Source organism: Centrocercus urophasianus, unplaced genomic scaffold (assembly GCF_019232065.1).
Source record: "Centrocercus urophasianus isolate 14NV4802_14NV808 unplaced genomic scaffold, USGS_Curo_1.0 seq_15, whole genome shotgun sequence".
NCBI lineage: Eukaryota > Metazoa > Chordata > Aves > Galliformes > Phasianidae > Centrocercus > Centrocercus urophasianus.
The window spans coordinates 32,439,141-32,460,922 of NW_024884697.1; the positions used below are offsets into that span (position 1 = coordinate 32,439,141).

Genomic DNA, 21,782 nt, shown 5'->3' on the forward strand with positions numbered 1-21,782 from the left:
ACGAAGACAGGCTGAGGGAGCTGGGTTTGTTCAGCCTGGAGAAAGGAAGGCTGTGGGATGACCTAATTGCAGCCTTTCAGTACCTAAAGGGAGCCTACAAACAGGAGGGCAATCAACTCTTGGAAAGAGTAGATAACAGCAGGACAAGGGGAAATGTTTTTGATTTGAGGGAGGGGAGATTTAGGTTGGATGTCAGGGAGAACTTCTTTACAGAGAGAGTGGTGAGGTGCTGGCACAGGCTGCCCAGAGAGGCTGTGGATGCCCCGTCCCTGGAGGTGTTCAAGGCCAAGTTGGATGGGGCCCTGGGCAGCCTGGTCTGGTATTTAATGGGGAGGTTGTTGGCCCTGCATGTGGCAGGTGGGTTGGAGATTCATGATCCTTGAGGTCCCTTCCAACCCTGGCCATTCTGTGATTCTGTGATAAAGTGGATATAATTGGAAAAACTGACCAAAGGAAAATTTAGACTGAGCATTAGGAATATTTCCAGAGAGTGCAATGTCTCATTACCTGGCACATACCTCTGAGGGTCCTGCTGGAACTTGCACCGCTCTGAGTCACTGCAGCAGAGCTACTGGAGAGCAGTGAGGCTGGAGACCGGCCCCACTGTCTGCTGAGACCTGCTCTTCAGCCACAGTCCGCAGTAACCCCCCTGAACTCTCTTCTGTTTGATTTCCCCACTGACTGCTGCTGCTCTGGTGGGTTTTGCTCACCCAGAAGCCTGCCAGGCTGCTGGGACTGTGTCCCAGGACAATCACTCCCAGGCCTTCCTGTTCTAAAAGGGTGTCTGCAGCCATATTTCTTGAGTTCCGCCTGGGTCTCTCCCACTGGTATAACTGTTAGTTTCACAGATGTGAAGCCGGATGGCATCTTCAGCTGCTGATCCTCCTGACTCTTTCTCAGGTTCCTGTCATCATCCCAAAGGGCCAGGCCTGAAAGCAGCAGGATGTGCTGCTTCATGCTCAGAGACATATGTTTTTTTGAAGGCAAATAGACATTTAAGAGCTAAATGCAAGGCATTGTAAGATGCTCTGGCTTACAGACATGTAGGCAAAATAAAGAATATCCACATGCATTTCCCTGCTTCTTCTTCTAAGGTTTACAGGGAGAAAAGTCATGTAAGAAGCTGGTGACGTCTTTTCTTAATGCTCTGTTAAAGTCCATAGACTTGCTTTCTTTTTAGCAGTGAAGTTCCACCTTCCTCAGCTCGTTCAGCAGTAGTTGTCACAGTGAACACTCGCTTCTCTTCCCTGCTAAAGCCTCCTCTTTGTGTGAGTCCTGTTCCTGGCTGCATTACCTTCGCATTTTTAAAAGGTTTTCCCAGCACCTAGCTTCTTTGTCCTACTCCTTATTTTGACTCTGGGTTTCTTGTGAAAGATTGGAGAAGTCTGGTTGAGAATCATAGAATCATTAAGTTTGAAAAAGATCATCTACTCCAAAAGCCGACCCACTGCTACCATGTCAACTAAACCACATCCCTCAGTGTCACATCTCCACATTTCTTAAAAACCTTCAAGGATGGTGACTCCACCACCTCCCTGGACAGCCAGTTCCAACATGTCACCATTCATTCTAAGAAGAAATTTTTTCCTAACAACCAACCTGCACCTTCTTTGGTGCAACTGAAGGCCATTACTTCTTGTTCTACTGCTGTTACTGGGGAGAAAAGGCCAACCTCAACCTCATTACAACCTCCTTTCTGGTCATTGTAAAGAGAGATAAGGTCTCCCCTGGGCCTGTTCTTCTCCAGACTAAATCCCAGTTCCCTCAGCCACACCTTGTATGATTTGTGCTCCAGACCCTTCACCGGCTCCATTGCCCTTCTTTGGGCATGCTCCAGGGCCATGATGTCTTTCTTGTAGCGAAGAGTCAGAGTAAGAAAACTGCAGAGGCTATGATGAAAACAGAGAGTTTGGTGGCAGAGGTGTATTGTGAGAAAGAGGAGAGAAGAAAATGCAGGGGTTGTGAGGAGGAGGCATCACAGGAAAAAAAAAAGAGAAAAAATACAAGTGGATGAAAAGGAAAGGAAGGAAGAAACAGACACAAAGAGCAAAATGGAAAGAAAGATAGACCACAGTCTATTGTGCAACATTAAAGAAGGGAAAAATGGAGTGAAGCCAGAGGGCAAGAAAAGGCAAGAGATTACATTGCATTATAAAAAATGTATTAGAAAATAAGTAAGTGGGCTTGCTGGTTTGCAATCAGTGGACTAAATGCTCTGAAAAGACTGGTCAGGATTTGTGGCTCAGTAACATTACAGAAGCTGAGTGAGAGGGAACTCAAAGGGACAGAGTAAAGAGGAGTATGAATGGAATAAAAAGGACAAAACTCCAGAGGAGACCTTACGAGCGTCTGAAACTGTGAGTTAATACTTAGATATTTTAAATGGAGAGCCAGTGGAACTCTCTGCTGTTTAAGATGTTATTCATTTGGAAAGCCACACAGAGCAGTCCTGAGCACAGCGCTCAGTCTGACCATGAGCTTGATGCGGGCAGCACAAGTGTCCCACTCTGCTCTGCTGGTTGTGGCTTGCTGCCAAAGGCTCCAAACCACTCCGACTAAAAGGCAAATGAAGAACACTTGCTTCTGCAATTTGGCAAGTGTTTCTTCAGCAAAGGAAATAGTAATGAGCATATTTTGCCCACTGACCTGTCCTCTGACTAAAACGGTGGTGTAGGAGGATTCTTATATAACAGAAATGAAACAGAATGTTTCTGCTATTAGTGTTCATCGTTAAGGAGGAAAGGAAATAACACAGAACTGGTTCAAGTATTGTCACCGAGCAAACTTTGCACACCAGTATCACTCAAGGAAGATTTAGATCACATTCCGGTCTTAGTTACTCAACGCTTCAGCATGCTTCTGTTCCTTCATAGTGCCAATGAGAACACCCGCTATCTAAATGAACTAAATGAACTCAAGAGTCCCAGTCCCGTTTTCCAGTTTCTTTTTGTTGCCTTGCCCTTTTGGTATAGCCAGAGTGATTCCTCATAACACGTTTAACCCTAATGGGTACCAGATAACTAGCAATTGTAAGCAAGCTCAGGTCTCTGTAACTAATCAGCAGCTCCTAAAAATCCGACATTCTTTGACCATATCTGGTGTTCTGTGAGTTTCTGACTTCATTTGATTAGTAAGTTACTCTTCATAGTCTTTCTGGAAAGAGAACTGTATCTGTATTTTCACATCCAGGCTCTCCGCCTGCTCGTGCCATATGTTCCATTTGAAGTTCCAGGACAGGAAGTATAGTAGAGATACCTTTCACTTTTACATCTAATGACAATTAAGTGCTTTATGTTGAGTCAGTTTTTCAGTACTCCAGTTCCAGCATTCCACAGCTGAGACTTTCAGTTAAACAAATGGGAATTAAAGAAGGCTTTGCATCTGTGCTGAAGAGTGTTGATTTAGTAATTTTCCTTCATTAATATCCAAGGCAAAAACAGGCAGAATACCTCTCCTCTGTTGTGGATTTTTACTCCCATGGAACGATTTGACAGACACAGGCTAAAGTTTTCTAAAAATCTGGAAGTCTGTGTTGTGGGAACCCACTCATAAACAAGGGGGCTGAGCTTTAGATAGAAGCTAGGTTGAAAGTGAGTGGAGTTAGAGAAGGGTTTGCAAGAGATCCTTAGTTGTCGCAAGCTGCAGTAGCTTCACTGAGTTGTTCACTGATGTTCTGTGCTAATGGAGGATTGCAGCATGCTGCTGTACTCACCAGTGAGTGGACAAAACCAAAAAAAACCGGATGGCAGCAATGCTGAGAACTACCAGAATTGTCATAGGTGCTACCAACAGGATCACTGGTCAGTTCTCATAACCTTGCCTTAGGTTTTTATTACAGATAGCTAAAATTTTATATGCTTGTCTAGCATGCTATTTGCCTTTTGTTTTTCATCAGTATAAGAAAAAGGCCTGAGGGTGATGCCATAGGAATTGCCAGAAATTGAAAGATTATCTCAGAGTGGTATCTGTACTAGATATCTTCATGCCTTATGTAGTTAGAAGAAAGAAAGGAAGAAGGAAAGTCTTCATTTAATTTTATTGCACATGCACACAGGTGTATACTTAAGAGACACTGTGCAATAATGTACAAATAGGCAAACAGACCTTAGCTTCCTTTGCCCAACTCTTTTTCGTATCTGACAATCAGTTCATAATAATTAAGAAAGGGTTTGAAAAATCCAAGCACGATGTAGTATTTGTCACCACATGACATTTACAGCTTCACTAAATATAGTCAGTATCTTACTGTTACAAACCCAGCCTTTGCTACTTGGGCACGACACCTCTAGCTGTATTTTACTGCTGCTGGGGATACTTTTATCTGCAATTAAAAACACGTTTCTGCTCTGTTTTTTGAAAAATGTCCTACGTTTTTATGCCTGCAGATTTGCTTCAGGAAATAATTGTGGGTGCCATTTATAGTACTTAGAGCACTAACTACCTGATCACATCTACAAATTAGGCAATTAGACATCTAAGAACAAGAAAATGAATCTGTGAAATAATCCTCACAGGTATTTCTGGAAACAAAATTCCAACCAAAGAATTAATGAGGTCAGGCCATCTGAGGAACAGCAAAAAGCCCAGTGTCTCTAAATAGTTTTTTTGTACGAAATGGTTATTGCCACCTGTTCTGTTAGGTGGCTGATGATAGAAATATTTGATTAATCTGGATAAGCACTGACCTAACCCAGTGATTAGAAGTACTGACGAAAGCAATGTGTGCAAAATATAAATAACTTCATCAAACGAAAGAATTAAATAAAGATGTTGGATAAATGGCCTCTGAAAATAGTATCCTGCATGCAAATAAAAATTTCATCACAGCCAGAAGAGTTGCAGGTTGACAGGTTGACCAGTTTGCCTAAAGCTCTTAAAGGGGAGTTTTAAATATAGACCCCAGCATCTTTTCTCTGAAATCCTCAAAAATATGTACTTGAACTCAGGAATAATATTTGTGAGGAGCTGAAATTGATATAATAAACTTGTTTGACTTAAGTTGGTCTACCAGCATTTAAAACATGGCAAATACTCAGTTGCTAGTCTTCAGATCTGTACTTGAACGCGTGATTCCAAATCCAAGAGAGCTTTAGTGGCCTCTAAGGAACCTTGGTTTATGCTGTACAAAAATACATAGTGCTTACTTTCCAATTCCATACGGTAATTGTCATACTGTACATCGTAATGAGTCATCTGTGTTCTACTTCATTATAATTCCTCCACAATTGTACCTCATAACGGGGAGCAGTATATCACTGCAGATATTGGTTAAAAGCAAATTAAGAGTCAGCGGAGTGAGGAGTCTTTTTGTCAGGAGAAAGACTGCCTACAGACATCTTCTTAAGTACATACAGTAGATCTACACTAGTTACCAAGAAGCCTTTTCAATGGTTACCAAAAAAATCCATAATTAAAGAGAAACAATTTTATATAGTCTTCAAAAAGTTAAAATCGTGTCCAAATGGAAGAGGAAGGAAAATATCCCACCGCATATTGAATGTAAAGCACAGATGAGGCAGGCCTGAAACAGTTCTGAGCAAACATTACTTGCAAACATACTGGAATTGCTAAGCCAATGGAAAACATGTAAAGGTGTTGAATCTTGAACAAGTAGAGGCAGAGTTCAAATAAGATAAGAATACAGTAGTAGAAATATACAGATTCTGGGTACTTACCATCTACAGTAGCACGTCTGCATCTCTCCTTCTATTACTTTATGTGTATATACCCATCCCTATGTATTCATGAAAGAGAATAGCCCTTAGTATGTTGCAGGTAAGATCTGAGGATAAAAAGCTTTTCATATTAATATCCAAACATTTGTAAACTTTTAGGGTTAGTGATACATAATGAAGTGCATTTGTTAGATGAGAAGTACTGCTGTCATACTGAGTTTCAGGTGGAATTGTAGCAGGGGTTACATTTGGATTCACTGTAATTCATCCTAATATCTTGAGACAAGACATAATGAGTACAACAGAGCAAGAAAGTAATATGCTTGCCACACTGCTCTTCTCTTTTAAAAAGGAAAAAAAAGTCTTTGGCACAATCAGGATCAGCATTGAGATCTGCCCATCTAATTCCCTACAGAATTATTCTCCCTCCTACATTAGATATGGTATCAGAAGCGCAAAGCCTTTAAAAAGCAATGGCTAAAATTGTGCATGTTAAAATGCAGAAGATTTACATTTTGTAGAGCTTCCAACTGAAGATGGAAGACCAGTTAGATATTTGTAAAAATCTGTTTATGGTCAGGTTAATTCAAGCCTTAAAATGCTGGCAAATAATGCTGTGCCTGACACTGTCATGTTAATGTAGGTCAGTGGTGATATAATTTCCCCTTTTTTTTTAACTATGTGGAGAACAAGAGGTGTAAAAGTGGTTGTGAGAATCTACTGCATGTTCAAATCTATCCAGGGCTCTATGCAGCAACTATACAGCCACAATGTATAATGTTCTCTTTTCAGCAGGAAACTGTATTCCCACTTTAGATATTGTCAGGAGAGCTCTGTCTCCCTGGCTGGAGGGGACAGCTGAACGTGAGGAAGGCCATGTTTGCCGTTTGGTGGGCCCTGGGTTTCCCAAAACAACAGGAATGTTGTCGCTCAGGGCAAAGGCGGTTTGCTGCAAAGCCAGTTGAGCTGTGCCTGCAGAGGCAGCACGGGATTCCTTAATGGATACTTAAGCAGCTTAGTTCAAAAAACAAACAAACTGTAAACAAAAATAAATCCTGAAGAATATGTACTTTGCATGCTTAGCATGAGTCTTGGAAGCACTGGTAGCTTGGTGAAGCAGCCACAGGCTATATTTTGTTTCTAGTTAATCTCTGTAGATCTGTTTAGAGGTGTCTCCTGAGGAGAAATCAAGTTGATGCTTTGCTTGTGAGGATGGAGGCTTCACTGCAGAGATCCAGGCATTGCTCTGCTATTGTAGGTATTCCCAGAGTGCGCTCAGTGCTTTCAGTTGCAGGAGAGGCTGGTGGTCAGAAAATGGGGAAAGGGACAAAGGAGATGAGCTATCATGGTATTCATGGCCACTGCCTCATCATTCATCACCTGTCTTTGGGGCAAAGTGATGCTGGGAAGCTGAGATAACCTCTTCCTATAGGTTGTCAGCTGAAGGGCATGCAGGATTTTTAGGATGCCTGGGTTTGTGCCGTTATCAGGAAAGCATGGCCACTCTGCACTGAGTTGCAAAGGATGAAGTCATATGACTGCACGTGTTGCTTGACCCTCAGAGCAACAGGAATTGTTATTTACCCAATCAACTAGGCCAGTCATAGGCAACTTCATGAGAGTAAGAAGGCTACACATGAATGATTAGACTTGAGGATGTTTGCAGGCTCCTTGCTCCAGATGTGCACATCATCCATGCTCCAGATCCACGTCCAAGCAAGACTAGGGAGCACACCAGCTTCCTACTTTTCCTTCCCCAAATCACACACACCTGTCTGTGAAAGGAAAGCAGAAGGTGCAGCACAGAAGGGAGCTGTGGCATGCTCAGGCCACATCTCTGACCTAAAAACCTGGCACAACACACTCAGCCACCAGGCAGTCTAAACACAGCCAGAGAAATCTTCTCTTCTCTAGAATCCATTGAACATTCTTTAGCCATCTTGGAGACTTGCCTCTGCTAGCAAAAAATGTGGTATGGGCAAATTGCAAAGACAGTAGAACTGGAAAAGACACACGGGAGAGCAAAACGGATGATCAAGGCTGTTGCAGGAGTTTCAGTTAAAGAATCAAACAGAACAGGGCTCTTCAGCCAGGAGGGAAGATGACTGGGTAGGGTGTGTTCACAGGGTGTTTAAAATCTGTAGGGTGCAGAAATGTTCACTGTCATACTTCGGATAGCAGAACTGGGAGTCACTTGATGAAATCAGTGGCTGGTAGGTCTGATGGAAACAAAAGATGCTTTTTCCCACAATATATTTTGAAAACCGTTTTTACAGTGTTCTAAAGAAACTGAAAGTTTTCACATGAATTCAAAGATTGATTACACACATTCAAAGAAAGTAGGAAAAGTAGGGAGCTTTGGTACCAGTGCTTAGGTGCAAAATGTCTCAGAGCCATAAATCATTGCACACCGTGGCAGTGTTATGGGAAGTGTCAGTATCTGCTTGTTGTATTCGTACTCTCTTCCATAAGTGTTCCTCATTAATGGCTGTCTCAGAAAGACTGCTGGGCTTCACGGTCTACCCAGAATGCCTGTTCTGATGTTTTTGGAAAGAGGTAACTGAAAATACAGTGTTTGCGATCTGAATAGTGATGGCAGATATTTTATTGATAATATGATATTAATAAATGAACAAACAAGTCACTACTGAAATAAAGAGTGGAGAAATTGACTATATTGACTATATATATATCATCAGTCACTTGTTATGAAGACCTTTGTAGATCTGCCTCAGCTATTTGGGCATAAGACCTCTGAGAGGTCTTAGAGCTCCCAGGGTCGGGGCACTGCCACTTCTCAGTGAGGTGCTGAGAGCATGGTGAGTTCAAATGGGCAACAAGTAGTGGTGGGTCATTCTCTTGCTCCACTGTAAGTGCTTATTTAGATCACATAAAAAATGAGCTTCTCCTTTTGCAGACATCACAAAATTAGTACATGATAAACTGCATACAGGATTTCATTAAATGTTACTGTTGAGTTGTAATTCTGTTAGGCGGATGACTTATTTTGACACTATTTCAGAAGTGGAAATTGGTTATTAATCATCCTGCATCATTTGTTTGTAGTAAAAGTCTGCATTTGTGCAAATACATATTAATTTGATCAAGATACTGCACACAGTATAGCTGTGGTAGGAACAGGACAGGACGGAATGCTCAACGTGAGAGGATATTTACTATAACTTAGCCCCAGCTGGTGACATCTGCTCTTATGTCATTTGGGGCCTTTCCTGAGCTGACAGCTTTGAGCCAAACTACGTGTTCACTTGTTTGTTTTGTGAAGTGAGAATAAGAGGATGCCGAAGATCATTTCTGCTTGTAATTTGTGCTAAGACCTTGTGCTGTTGAGGTGAAATGGATTAACATACTGTCTGTGTTAGCAAAAATTCCCTTGGTGTTCTTCAAGCTTGGTATAAAGAAGTGATATAATAGAAGAATGGAGGCAATGTAGAATTTTTATGCCACTTCATGGCATGTATATCCGTAATTTAGTATAGTACAATTAAAAGTGAATTACGAGTACAATAAAATTGTGTATTTTATTTGAAAATGCTTTATAATTTTGTAATTTCTATTTAGGTAGGTCAGCAGGCCATAGAGCAGATGGAGACGGTCAGTACCTTATTAGTAACTTCAGTTGTAAATGTGTAAGGCCAATGTGAAAGTAGTTCCTGTTCCTTGGAGTTTAGTTGTCATTTCTCTAACATCGAAAGCTCTTTCATATAAGAACTGTGCATGTGAGTTTGAAAGTGCCTCAGTGCCTTCTGTATGCAAATCTGTAGTCACACAGAAGTTTTTTCCAGGAGAACATGTTCACCAAGCTTCATGACACTAGCCAAGAATCATGAGTGACTTGAAAGAGAAGTGGCTTTTACATTTGTCTTCAGGGATTTGAGCTTTTCCTTTAAAAATAGTTTAATGGTGATGTATCTTAATGTCTTTATGTCTTCATTTGGCTTGAGATTTAAAGGAAGTCACCAAGCATCACCAGACACGTTCTGGAGCTTAGTGCGTGCATCATTCAAGGAAGTGGCTGCAGCTGTTTCCCTGCCCATCAGTACTGCTGTCCCCTTTCTTCTCTGGTGCCCATCGCTGCCCTGCTGCTTCCAGACACCCAGCTTCCCTTCCCTTCCCTCTCACTGCCTCTCCCCTATCCCACCGAGGTGACCCAGAGCTCAGCCCCATCGCAACGTCTAAGCGAGAGCCTGGGCTCCATGCCACGTCTCACCTCTGTTGTTGCCACACCTCACTCACCAGGAATGCTGCATTTCGGTGTCACACTGAAGAAAGAGCTCTTTGGAAATGCAGTGTGCTGTCCGGAGCACTGCCTGCGGTCTCTGTGCGCTCTGTGAAACCCCCAGCTGAGGAAGGCTGTAATCCTAACTGCTTGCTCCCTGCTAGGAATGGTTGCTTTGGCTGATATAAGCAGGGCACTCACGCACAGAAGTATTTCCAGGCACAGCTCTGTGCCTGCAAGGACTCCTCCAGGGAGCAGGGGTGGCAGAGTGAGTTTTGGAAGAGAGTCCTTCTTATTCAGCTAGAGTAACCTTACACAGAAAACTCTCAGGAGGGCTTTTGTGACCCATACTACATTCCCAGCAGGCTGCACAACAGACCACAGCAATTCCAAACAGGCCATTTCAACCCAATATACAAATTACTTACCTGACTGCTTTGGTATGTTGTATAAAATATGTATTTAGGGCAGCATTTTTTTTTTTTAAATGTATCTGTGCTTAGTTAAAGAAAACTGCTTCTTCATACCTGTGCAAGTCCGTCCATTGGAGATGGAGCACCAAGGTGTGCTGCAGCTGAAGCTGTTCTGAGAGGTAGCCTGTAGGGTTAGGGGCATTGCACAAACCCAGCTCTGTCTATCCTCATTTATTAGGAAAAATGTAGTAGAGAGCCATAGCAACATTTCTCTTTACAGAGATGTTTCTGCGTTTTTCTATTCTCTGCAACATGTTTGCTGGTGCATTATTCGTTGCTAACACAAGCAGCAAAAAAGTGATCTGAAAAACATCAAGCTCAATAGTCAGGTATGTTAATTCTTCCTTCTTACTGTCTTTCTTACCAGCTTGCAAATACGGCATATTCAGGAATGCCTGCTTGTCACAGGCTTAGAATCACAGAAGAGAATCACAGAATCATTAAGTTTGAAAAAGACCTCTTAAATCATCTAGTCCAAACGTCCATCTATCACCAGTATTGCCCACTAAACCATGTCTCTAATACTACATCAACACATTTCTTGAACACTTCCAGGAACTGTGACTATACAGTGATTATACCAATCAGTGGTATAATTTAGAATGAAGTAATTGTTCTGCTGATATCTGCAGCATCAAGCATCATATCAGTCCTGCCTAGGATGCATATTGTCCAAGCAGAGGATGAGACATGCAAATCCTTGCATATGAGGAACATGTACTTTTATTTATATAGGCCATACTTAAATGTGCCTTTTTGTGACTGAATATGTGGGTCATTACTCTTATTTTCCTAACCAGGCTAGCTGAGCAGGAGATCTATTGCCTGCCAGCATTTCTCTGTAGAAATGGAAGATATATACTAAACAGCATCCAGACATAGTTACCTCATTTTTTTAAAACATTGGTATCATTTTAAAAGAGCCAAACTAATTATTTTTGAAATATGGTAAAAATCATTTGCTCCCTGCCTGACAGCTGTGAGCGCCAAGTTCTGCTCAACAAGCCAGTTTTACATCCAGTTGTAAACTCTCAAATTTAGGGGTTTAAACCGCAACTGCCTTCACCAAAGCTGTGCAGGCACACCACTGTAATACTGATTTAATTATATGCTGCACAGTTATTCCTGTTAACAAAAGCAAAGGGCATGCAACGTTTTAACATCACACATAGTGCTTTTATTCAGGATATTTGGCAGGTGAAAATCTGAAGGGCAGAGCTAGAACAGGAGGCTCTAAGCTGTTTGAATTCGTTCCTTGCAGCACTGGTTTGTGAAGTGATTTATTCGAGCTGCAGCCTATAGACCATACATCACCTTCCTGGTTGGCTTTGTTGGCACCTTGTCACATTCTTGCGGGCCTGAGGAATTCATTGTTCTTGTTTGAACTGATAAGAACAAAAAGGGATTTTCTGCCTGAGACCTTGGGAAAGGCAGAGGGGGAGGAATGTTGACATGAAACAGCAGGGCTGCACTTTCCCAAGCCTTTCAGCAGGCACAGCAGCCCACATTCTTCAATAGCTGAGGAGCCTGGGCTGGAGGTGTGCTGGTTGCCACTTGCTTTGCTGCTGCCTGCTGGTGGGTCCAAGAACATGGTAGGAAGGAGGGAAACAGAGATAGATGCTTCTATCTACCAGGACAGGATTGCACTGAAGGAAATCTCATATAGTAGCAGAAGATGGCAATCACTTAGAGGGATGGGAGATGCAGGGTGTAGTTGGGTTTGAGCCAGACCCCTGAAAGCCACCTTGTTCCATGTGTGCCTTCTGGGAGAGGTACTGCTCCGCTCCTTCTTCTTCTGCCATGTCCTTGACTGCTGAAGGAAGGCAGCCCAAAACTCAGCTGCTTCATGGCCCACCCTTTGAACATGGATTGGATAACGGGTATCAAGAGCATTGCGTTGCCTCCTACATGCTTCCTAGCAAACATGGTAACAGACATTGTATCTTTGCTACTGTGGGGGTCAAAACTCTAGTATTTGGGTTTTTTTTTTCGCTGTGCTTCATTTACGTTTTGAAAAAAAAAAGTGTTTTCCTGTTCCTCCTGAAATCACAGAACACAACAGGTACTGGAGGCTCACAAAGATGTGCCAGTTTGAGCCATCCTGGTAGTGATGAACCAAGGACTACACAAAGTACCAGAATTTTTGCTGTGAGATTCTGAAAGGCAACCATGTGCTCAGAGGAGCATTTTGCTCTTTTTATGCCTTCCAGGCACCCGGGGAAAGGAGATTGTGACCTCCTCAGTTTCTCTAGTTGAGAGGAAATGTGAAAGCATTAACAGAGGCTGTCCTTTAAATAAAATCTCACCTTCTTATAACTTCAGAAACAAAATAATAATTAGGCCTTTACCTTTCTATGCAGTGCCAGACTTAAACTTCAAGATGCCAATGGCAAATAGATAGGCTTGTATCATTGCTGAATTCAAACAGAAACAAGGAATGCTGGCTGTGAGGATAGGGCACCAGGTGAGGGTATGATCTGAAAAATAAAAAAGAAGCCACTCATTTTTTGCTTTCATGACTATTATTTTTTGTATCATTTAGGCTACTAATCTAGTTACAGTCTACATGAAGTCTACCAGACCATTTAGTATCATGATTCATAGATAGAACACACCACTGGCAGCACAGCTCAGGGTGATGAAAATGCAGTGGTTTCCTTCTCGGTATTGTTTCCTGATGGTGGGGAAGACTGGAGACCACTGTACATGACCAGGCTATGTGTTTTCACATTCATGCTTTGTCCTGCAGGGTCATGCGCCTACAAGATGCAGAAAGAATATGTGGTTATTTGAGTAAAAAAGGGATTGTGCCCACACGCATACTTGAGACAAAAAGGCATAGGACTGCATCACGCAGGATATGGTGAAATAAGGGAGGAAAAGAGCAGAGGCTCACATTTACTGCTATGAAATACTTTCTTGGTGGAATTCTTACACGTTTCAGTTGCTTCAGCAGTTTTACAGAGAAGTTTTACTGTAGATGCTGCCCTGGAAATATCTTGGGGCTACCAAGTAAGAGAGTAGGAAGAATAAAAACAAGCTTACTTGTGTCTTATCCCTTCCATGGAACCAGGGACCAGCACCCCTCTGAGTCACTGCAGCGGAGGACACAAGCTACCTGAACTCCCTGGCCCTGCCAATAGCCATACAGACTTCAACAAAAGGGAGACAATTGGGGTCCTGCCTACTTCTTTGCCTGGCTTAGGTACCTCAATCCAGACAGTTCCCTTTCTATGCTTCACTTTTCATTATGTGTAAAACAGGAACGATAATTCTGGTCTTCTACTTCGTGAAATATTTTGGTATCTTCAGATGGAAAGTAAAACATCCAGATGGAAAAACCTTCCGCTTGGGAATTCTTTCTTCTAGGGAAGATCATTTCCTAGTGGCTGGGACAGATAAGGCTATTGGCCATCTGTCGCTTACACATCAACCTTGAAATATGTGAGTTAGCACTCTGTAACTTTCATTGCTTAAGATGGGTTTCTATTTTGGCTTTGTTACTACTAGAAGTGGCAATTGAGACTGCATACAAGGATAAAATGCATATAAGATATGAAAAGCTGAAGTGGCCGTGTGTGGATGTGCAGGTGAATATGTTAAGCCTGTCTTTGTAGTATGTGAAGCATCTTAGAGGCAGGGTAGACTTTGAAACAAGCTTGTCAGGTTTTTTTCAGACAGTATTGGTTGGTCTAATGAAAGATTCCTTCTGTCTGTAAATCTTGTCTTGCTCACAACTTGAACTAGTCAAATTTGCAGTGACTGTGCCATCAAATAGAGTTTATGAGGAGACGGTGCTTTTGGCAGCAGGATGTCTTCTCCTTGGTATCATTTGAACAAGTGAAAGCATCTTTAGCAAACGCTGCCAGAGAGTATCAGAAGGTATTCTGGAGGCAGGTGGAGTTTATAGCATAAATGCCCTCTGCGCTACTTGGCTTATAGTGCAAAATGCTGCAAGGATCTGATGTCAGAGCTCTTACTCACATGAGTAATCCTGCTGAAGTGAGGGCTGCTGGCACAGGCACTACTTTTAAAGGAATTTTTAATAGCTTTCTTTTTGGGTGACCTTAGCTTATCATCTGTTTCTCCAAGTCCAGCTCCAGACATTCACATTGACAAGCTTGCCAGCTTTGAGCTTCTCCTTTGCTTGTGCTTGGAAGCTGCTCTGCTTTCCAGAGCTGAGCTCACTGACAGTGTATCACTGCTCTCTGCTGGAGAAGCAATGAGCTGGGCCAGGCCTCTCTGGGTCTCCAGCTGTTCATCAGGAGTGCAGGTGTGATGGCCAAACTGATAACCTCTGAGCCTTCAATAGCAAACTTCGCGTACGGTTTATTCCTCTACGCCATACAGCACAGTTCAGGGTCTTTGTGTGTTTTTTCATAAAGAAAATGAGAGAGATAAACACAGTGATGCTGCCTTAGCACAAATATCAACGGTCAAATAGATTTGTTCCCTCGCAGTACAGGATGACAGACACTAAAATAGTTTTCACAGGTTTCTATACTGGTCTGAAGTACAGATTGCATTTGCAGCCACCTAATGTTCCATCTGAAAAATATTTCTTCTGATCAGCCACAGTGTCCATTTATGAGTGTATTGCTTTTTCTGGCAATACAGCGTAGTAAACACTGGTCCTAAGAGTTCATACTGCCAGAGACTCATTCTGGTCATCTTGATTAGATTTTTGTAATTGCGGAAGTTAATCTGGCTGCTGCATTGAGGCATTTTTTCAGAGAAACACGCAAATGATCAGATCTCTCCTGCAAAATGAAAATTATATAAAACAGTCGCTTCTACATGGGCTTACATTGTATCATGTAAAAGCTCACATGATACATCTTCTAATTTTAAATACTTTTGTAGGCCTGGCATCTTTTTGCTTGAAAACAAACATAAATCATAAAAAGGCAGCTTTATAGCAATTTTTAAGTGCTGTTATATTCTGCAGCATACCAAGTGAATTATTGCTGCACTGTCAAAGAAAACAAAAACATTTGGGAAGGACTGTTTATTTTACAGTGGTTGACCAAAAGTATGCAAGTGGTTATAAATGCAGACAGCTAACGATGGGAGGTGCCATTGCTCATTCTGTAACCCATTTACAAACCTTTGACACTTATTTCAGATCACTAGAGATAGAGATAGTCACTCCCACAGGAAAACACTTCCAAATCACTCAAGCTACAAACAAACAAAACACACCATTCTCCTCTCTCTCACTACGCCCTGAGCCTTCTTCTCCAACCTGTTCCCACAGCCAGCCAGACAAAAAGCAAGAAGCTTCTGTCTGTAGCGAGATCTATTCAACTTCCTTTGAATTGTTTTCCACTATCACTAGGGGAACTGTGTGTTTAAATTGACTTGTCCTTCAGAGAAACATTTTTATTAATATAGTCCCATTTTAGGTGCCATAGAGGACCATTTCATTTCATTAGATTCCCTTTGTACTGAATTTCCCACCAAAATTGTTGCTTGGAGGTTGAAGGCAAGGTAGAGCCGATATGCAAACGTGTTTGTCAACACCATGAATGCTATATGCAAATCTGGTCAGCTCGTCCTACAAGTATGAAGGCAGTAGAACACAAGAAGGTTAAAGGGTGATCATGAAGAGTGTCACTTGAGTGACTACTCTCTGAAGAATGACTAAGCTGTGATTCTTCAGCCTGGGAAAGAGGTGATTTAGGAGAGCTTATAAAATCATGAGAGAGATGGAGATGTGGTAGGAACTGACTGTTGACTAAATTTCCAAAGTCAAGAGTGAAAGTGGAATCAATAAAATCAATAGTAGACTAACAGAGAAAGATGCTCCTTAGTACTGCAGGTTGTAGGTCAGCGGAACTCCTTGCTATAGGACATTAGGTGCTAATATTTTAAGGTGGGGAATAGCCAAAGGCTTGGAGAGTAGCAGGGGATTACACACTATATCCTTTCTCTGTATGCTCTCTCTAGGTGTCTGCTTACAGAAAAAGAATGCAGGGATAAATCAACATCTCTTCTGTCCTAGTAAGGACAGAACCTGTCCTGTCCTGTGTAATAGCATGCATCTGTTTGTGAAGGGGAGGTATATATGTGCTCAACTTCTCCTGCTTTCCCTCTTACATTTGTAATGCAGACAAGAATGGTTCTTGAAAATGTTGAACACCTTATGCTGAGCATAAGCCCTTGGTGTAACCTCCAATATCTTAATGGGCTCCCAGCATGCTAACACCAAATGTACTAGTTCAGAAGAGCACATCTTCCTAAACAGTCTGTATCTGTTGTCATTGCCCTATGTAAAACATCTCACTCCATCCTTTCTGTTCAATCCCTTCTGCAGCAAAACAACTGCCAGTAGTACCGGTGCATTTAGAAAGAAATAGCAATTGTGATTTCTATCAAATGAGCTCATTTCTTGTGGAAAAGCCACCTCTGATTGGGGAATGATCTTATATTTCCTTGCTCTGTGGAATCCCTGGATTAAATGTCATGCTTTGGCTGGACATAGTGTGAATGTTGGTTGAGTGGGAGAGGAATCCTTAGCAGATTATGAATCAGTCATTCAGTTAAGAAGCAAAATGATGACAACCATCATTGTTATAATTTATGAGAGAAGCCCCCTGCAAGTCCTCATACTCATTGTAGAGTTGTAGAGAGATTAGTCTTGGTCTAGATCAGTCAGTGTTCTGAAGAGAAAGGAAGAAAACTGCTAAAGAATTCAGTCCACCCACTGCTGTACTCTACATGCTGAAACGCATACGCATGCTTGCTGCAGTTGTTAATGAAGATCTGTTGGTGAAGGAAGCCTATTAATCCCAGTGAACCTGCCTTTCATGAATGTGCTGGGATTACTGAGTCACTGCTGTTTACACATTTTCCTTCCCTGTAGGTGCACACCCTTTCCCATGCGTTCCTGCAGTGTATGTGAATTGGTCTGAGGTGTCCTCCAGCTAAGCCCATTTATGTGGAATTTAATTAGAAAGCCAAGGAGGAGAGTATCCCTGACTGCTTAACAGCTGATCAGTCCTTTTGCCCTCTATTTACTACCCTCGCACATCAACACTGCCACAGACTGTACAGTATTACCTTGCATGGCTACATAATTAAAGCTATCAGAAGGAAATAAGCATGCAAAAGCCTGCTGCTGTTTGCCAAAAGTAACCGTAGTCAATGGGGGAGAGAGAGAGAAAGAGAGAGGGAGAGAGATTTGTGTGCTTGGTCTTTTTGCTGCTTGTATTAGAATCACACACTGCTATTTCTACTATTTCTGCCAGTTGGCATCTGTCCATGCTTTCTGTTCATGCTCAAGCAGCCAGGAACGCTACGGCAGGAGAGGAAGCCCCTTCTCACTTGTTGCTGGCTGAGCTGCCAGTGCCTTTTTTTTGTAGTGGATCCAGCAACAAAATAAAACAAAACATAGGAACGCCATCAAATCAGCTGTGTTTGCTAACGAATAGGTCTGCTGCATGTTTTTGGAGCAGTGTCCCGGAGCTTCCCTACCTCTTCTGTCACAAAAAAAGGCATTAGATATATTGAATTCTATATGTGGACATATAATTTTTTTGAAGTTGAATAGCTATGTGATTAGACAGAAAACTTCAGAAGGAAAATCCTGAGTCCCCTGTTACTCAAATGTAGATGGAATTGAATGAACTTGGCCTGAACTGATCAAGCTGATTAGATGACTAAATTGAGCTCATACAACGGAAAAGTAGAAGTCTCTTTTGACTGGGAAGTGGTAAAAGCTGCATATAAACAGCATGTAATGAGAGAATCTGTGCCATTAACTTATATGTGCAGACTGGGTATACGCTTACATGTCTCATGCCCAAATTTCAACCACAACAGAAATATTTTTATGGAGACCAAATAACCATTGGAAGAGACATAGAGGGTAAGGAAGCAAGAAAAAAAAAGCCAAGTAATTGAAAACATCCTCTTAGAAGTAGCCTGCAAATAGCGTTTGAGATGTTGAATATGAACTGGCCATACAAACACAATTCTTACTGAAAAGTTGTTTATCAGTCCAGTTGATAGTTCTGGACTGCTTAATCTGAAAGGATAAGTTTGCTGATAGAAGCAGGCTTATTCCAGCCTTCCTGCATGGGAACAGTACCTAATGATGGTGACGCTGGATCTCCTCTTGGGGTCTCATTGAAAAAGGGTCTTCCTGTTTTTCTTCCATACATTTCTTCTGAAACACTTACTTGCGTGATCACCATCGGAGTCAAGTGAGACCCAAGGTGCTGTGTCCTATTTCAACCTTGGCAAACCACTTACTAGTTTTAGTTCAAAGGCTCAGATCAGTCTGTTTGCTAAAGCAGCTTGCTATCAAGAGTGATAGAAGGGAATATTTCTAATATGAATAGCGCAGTCTTTTTGTACTCAGACACTTTTATTTCCAGAATTTATGGGCACCTAGAACTACTGCTTTCTCCCATTAAAATAGAGGTAAGAATGATTTATTCAGCTTTATGAAAATTATAAGGTAGAAAACTGTAATGTAGTTAGGGCAAGTTAATCATTTATTTAAAATGGAGTGGCCCACATTCTAAATAGTTTCTTTTTCTTCTGAATTAACTGGTATTTTTATATTCGGAGTGCTGGAACTCTGATTGGGGAAGTATTTTTTACAAGAGTGAAACTCGGTAAATTGAATATCTTATACGCGTTTCCCATTTCTGCTGTGTAGACCTCTTGTGAATTGTATAAGAGAAAATGCCATTCTCCCTCTTAGGAAATGAGGCAGCATAAAGTGAATCAGTGATGTATTTGAACTCTTCATTCCCTGTCTGTTAGACTATGGTTCTTTTATCTCCAAATGTGTTCCGGGAGTTTAAATTATATTATAAATTACATAATATAATTTTCTGTCAGTTACAATAAAAATAAAGTATTTTGAAACATTCTATCTGTCAGTTGGGAGAAAAGAGTATTGTGAAGGTGTTTCAGAAACTGACAATTTTTCTCAGAGACCATCCCTTCTCTTAATGGAAACCTGCCAGCAGCATCCGTCTCTGCTCTGTACTAAGGAATACTCCGAAAATAGAAAGTCTAGTCAATGAGCTGCTCACGTTACAAAAAAGAAGCAGGGGTTGACCCTGGACATTTCATCTGTTCTTATTCATTGTCTTTTTCCTCTACGGCAAGTTAGCCATAGTGTGTTATTTTGTAGAGAAAGCTCATAAAAAGAGTGGGATCTCAACAACTGTTGCTTTTTGGCTGAACTGCAGCCAGCCATTTCTATGTCGTCAGCCTGCTGCAAATGGAAGGCAAAAGGCTTCGCTTCAGCTCTGACTGGTGGGTGAGCGTGTGGTCAGCAACTTGACCGTGTGCCTGCGATGTCTGTTTTGAACTGACCCACTGATAGCAGCTTGGTAGTAAAAATCTACGTAGGAGATATTTTGCGAAGAAAGTTTCAGACGTGACTGATATGGAACCCGGCCTAGTAAAAGTTAGATTAATTGAGTGTAAATTGAGAGAAATCAGTCATTTATTTCAGGATTAACCAGGTCTTTAGCTTAGCAGTAATGTCTCAGAGAGGTGAACATCTGCTTCTGGGAAGTCTGCAAGTCCCGGGTCCCCTGGCATGGGAATGCTGCATGCACAGAACAAAGCACCAGGACTCAGAGATTCCAGAGTTTAATATCCTTTGGGGTGCTTTTCCTTCCTTGCTTCTATGGACAATGAATAAACCTGGGAGAATAATGTAAATATAGATCTACTGTACACATTTTAAGTCTCATATTCTTTACAGCACAAGGTAAGCTGTAAAAGTTCAAGGTCTCTGCTCTCTGTAAATCAGTGTGGAGCCATCAAAGGCACTGGGACAATACTTACATACAAGACTTTGGGCATGATTTGGGAAGAAAAAAAAAAAGTAAAAAAAAAAAAAAGTAAAGCTAGTTCAGTATTATCTGACTGTAACCTTTTCTCTACCTGAAAAACAAACATCCATGATTAGAAAAGCTTTTCCAGTGGCCAAACATTAATCTTTTTTCAGTCTTTTCAAGTAGGCTAGTAATCTAAAGCCAGTTAGAAATGCTTGCAGTTGTGCCTAAAAGAATGATCCTTTTACAGTTTTCTAGACTGACTCTCCAGTTTTGCTTATCTGTCTGCTGTCCTGGGCTGTCACAGCAGTTCTTCTTGTGAAAGTATTTTCTTCAGGAGGGATGGTAATTTTTGTATGGTCAATAACACCAGTGTGTTATTTCAAAAGCATCTGAAAGGCTTCTTTGAAGCCATTCTCCTGCAGCGCTGCATTCAGGAGCTCATGGATTTTCCTTTATTTTGTTTTGATTTGGGATACTTACAGTGTTCTTCATACTGTAGGTATTTGATGGCAGCTAGCTGGTGGATTCAGGTGACGATGGCTTGCAGTGCTGCACTTCAAACCCTGTTTCAAGATCTTGTATTGTCATCCAGCACTACAGTCTCTGAGTGCCTTCTGCATAAAATCAGTGCCAGTAGCACAGACTCTGTAGAAGAGCACAGAGCTTCTCATTTCTCCCCACTACTGAAGTAGCAGACTTTATGGGAGGTCCACATTTATGGACTGGTCTGGCTCAGGGCTGGTGGCCAGGCATCTCTTGTGCTGCTGCCCACTTGTCCACCACAGACTGAATCCCCGATGCTGCAGCCTTGGGAGAAAGCTCATAGCTTTGTTGTGCAGGGGTCTTCATCACCTAAGAAATACGTAGTGCTGGGAGCAGCATTCTCCTGACCCATCTGTACAGGACAGAGTGATGAGGGGTATTTTTTTACGAATGGAGAGTGGGAGGGAGGATGGATGGGGCGGTCAGCTGCCTTGCAGCGCTGTGTGGGCTGCAGCACCCAGCCAGCCCTACGTATGCCCTTTCCCCTCTCTCTGTCTCCATTTCAGCCTCCCACGCACTCCTTCTCTGTGTCCCAACCAACACCACCACCCGCTTAGCTAGCCTTGTGGTCACCATTTCCTAACCTCCTCCACCTCACAGAACAAGGAGGGAGCCAGCTCTGCTTCCCGCTGATGCTGGCCCCGGCAGCCTTGGCCGGGGGACAGATGCTGCTGGCAGAGGTCTGGGAGGAACTTGCAGTGGTAGCAGAAGAGAAGAATTTGGCAGGGAGGTGAGCCACATGATTGTGATTCATACTGTACTCTCGCAATGCGGCAGGAGGGCTAGGGAAAGCGTCGGGTGCCAGCACTGAGAGCAGAGACACTCACGTTCAAGCATCACATTCTTTTTATAGTAAGGCATGCCTCATAGGAAAAATATTGAACTTGGCCTTCCAGGATGAAGAAAATATGCCTGACTGTGATTTTAATGCTTGAGTCACTCACTTAATCAGTTACTGGTTGCATGTAGGAAGCCTTCTATTAGGCTGACTTGGGAAAATTGTTTTTAATTAATTGTGACACTGAGCTGTTTTTTAATTTGTTCA

The 21,782-nt window shown here is 42.1% G+C and overlaps 1 protein-coding gene and 1 long non-coding RNA gene across 2 annotated transcripts in view; one reads left to right on the forward strand and one right to left on the reverse strand.

The window, feature by feature from the left end:
- Window positions 1–21,782, forward strand: part of HMGA2 (high mobility group AT-hook 2) — a 99,110-nt gene that overhangs the window by 31,152 nt on the left and 46,176 nt on the right. The gene's annotated exons all lie outside the window — the stretch shown is intronic.
- LOC122158936 lies at window positions 11,484–18,624 on the reverse strand. Its single transcript, XR_006168354.1, has 3 exons — window positions 18,478–18,624; window positions 12,734–12,862; window positions 11,484–12,241 (listed from the first exon to the last, which is right to left on the reverse strand). It is a non-coding gene; the product is annotated as an uncharacterized LOC122158936 (long non-coding RNA).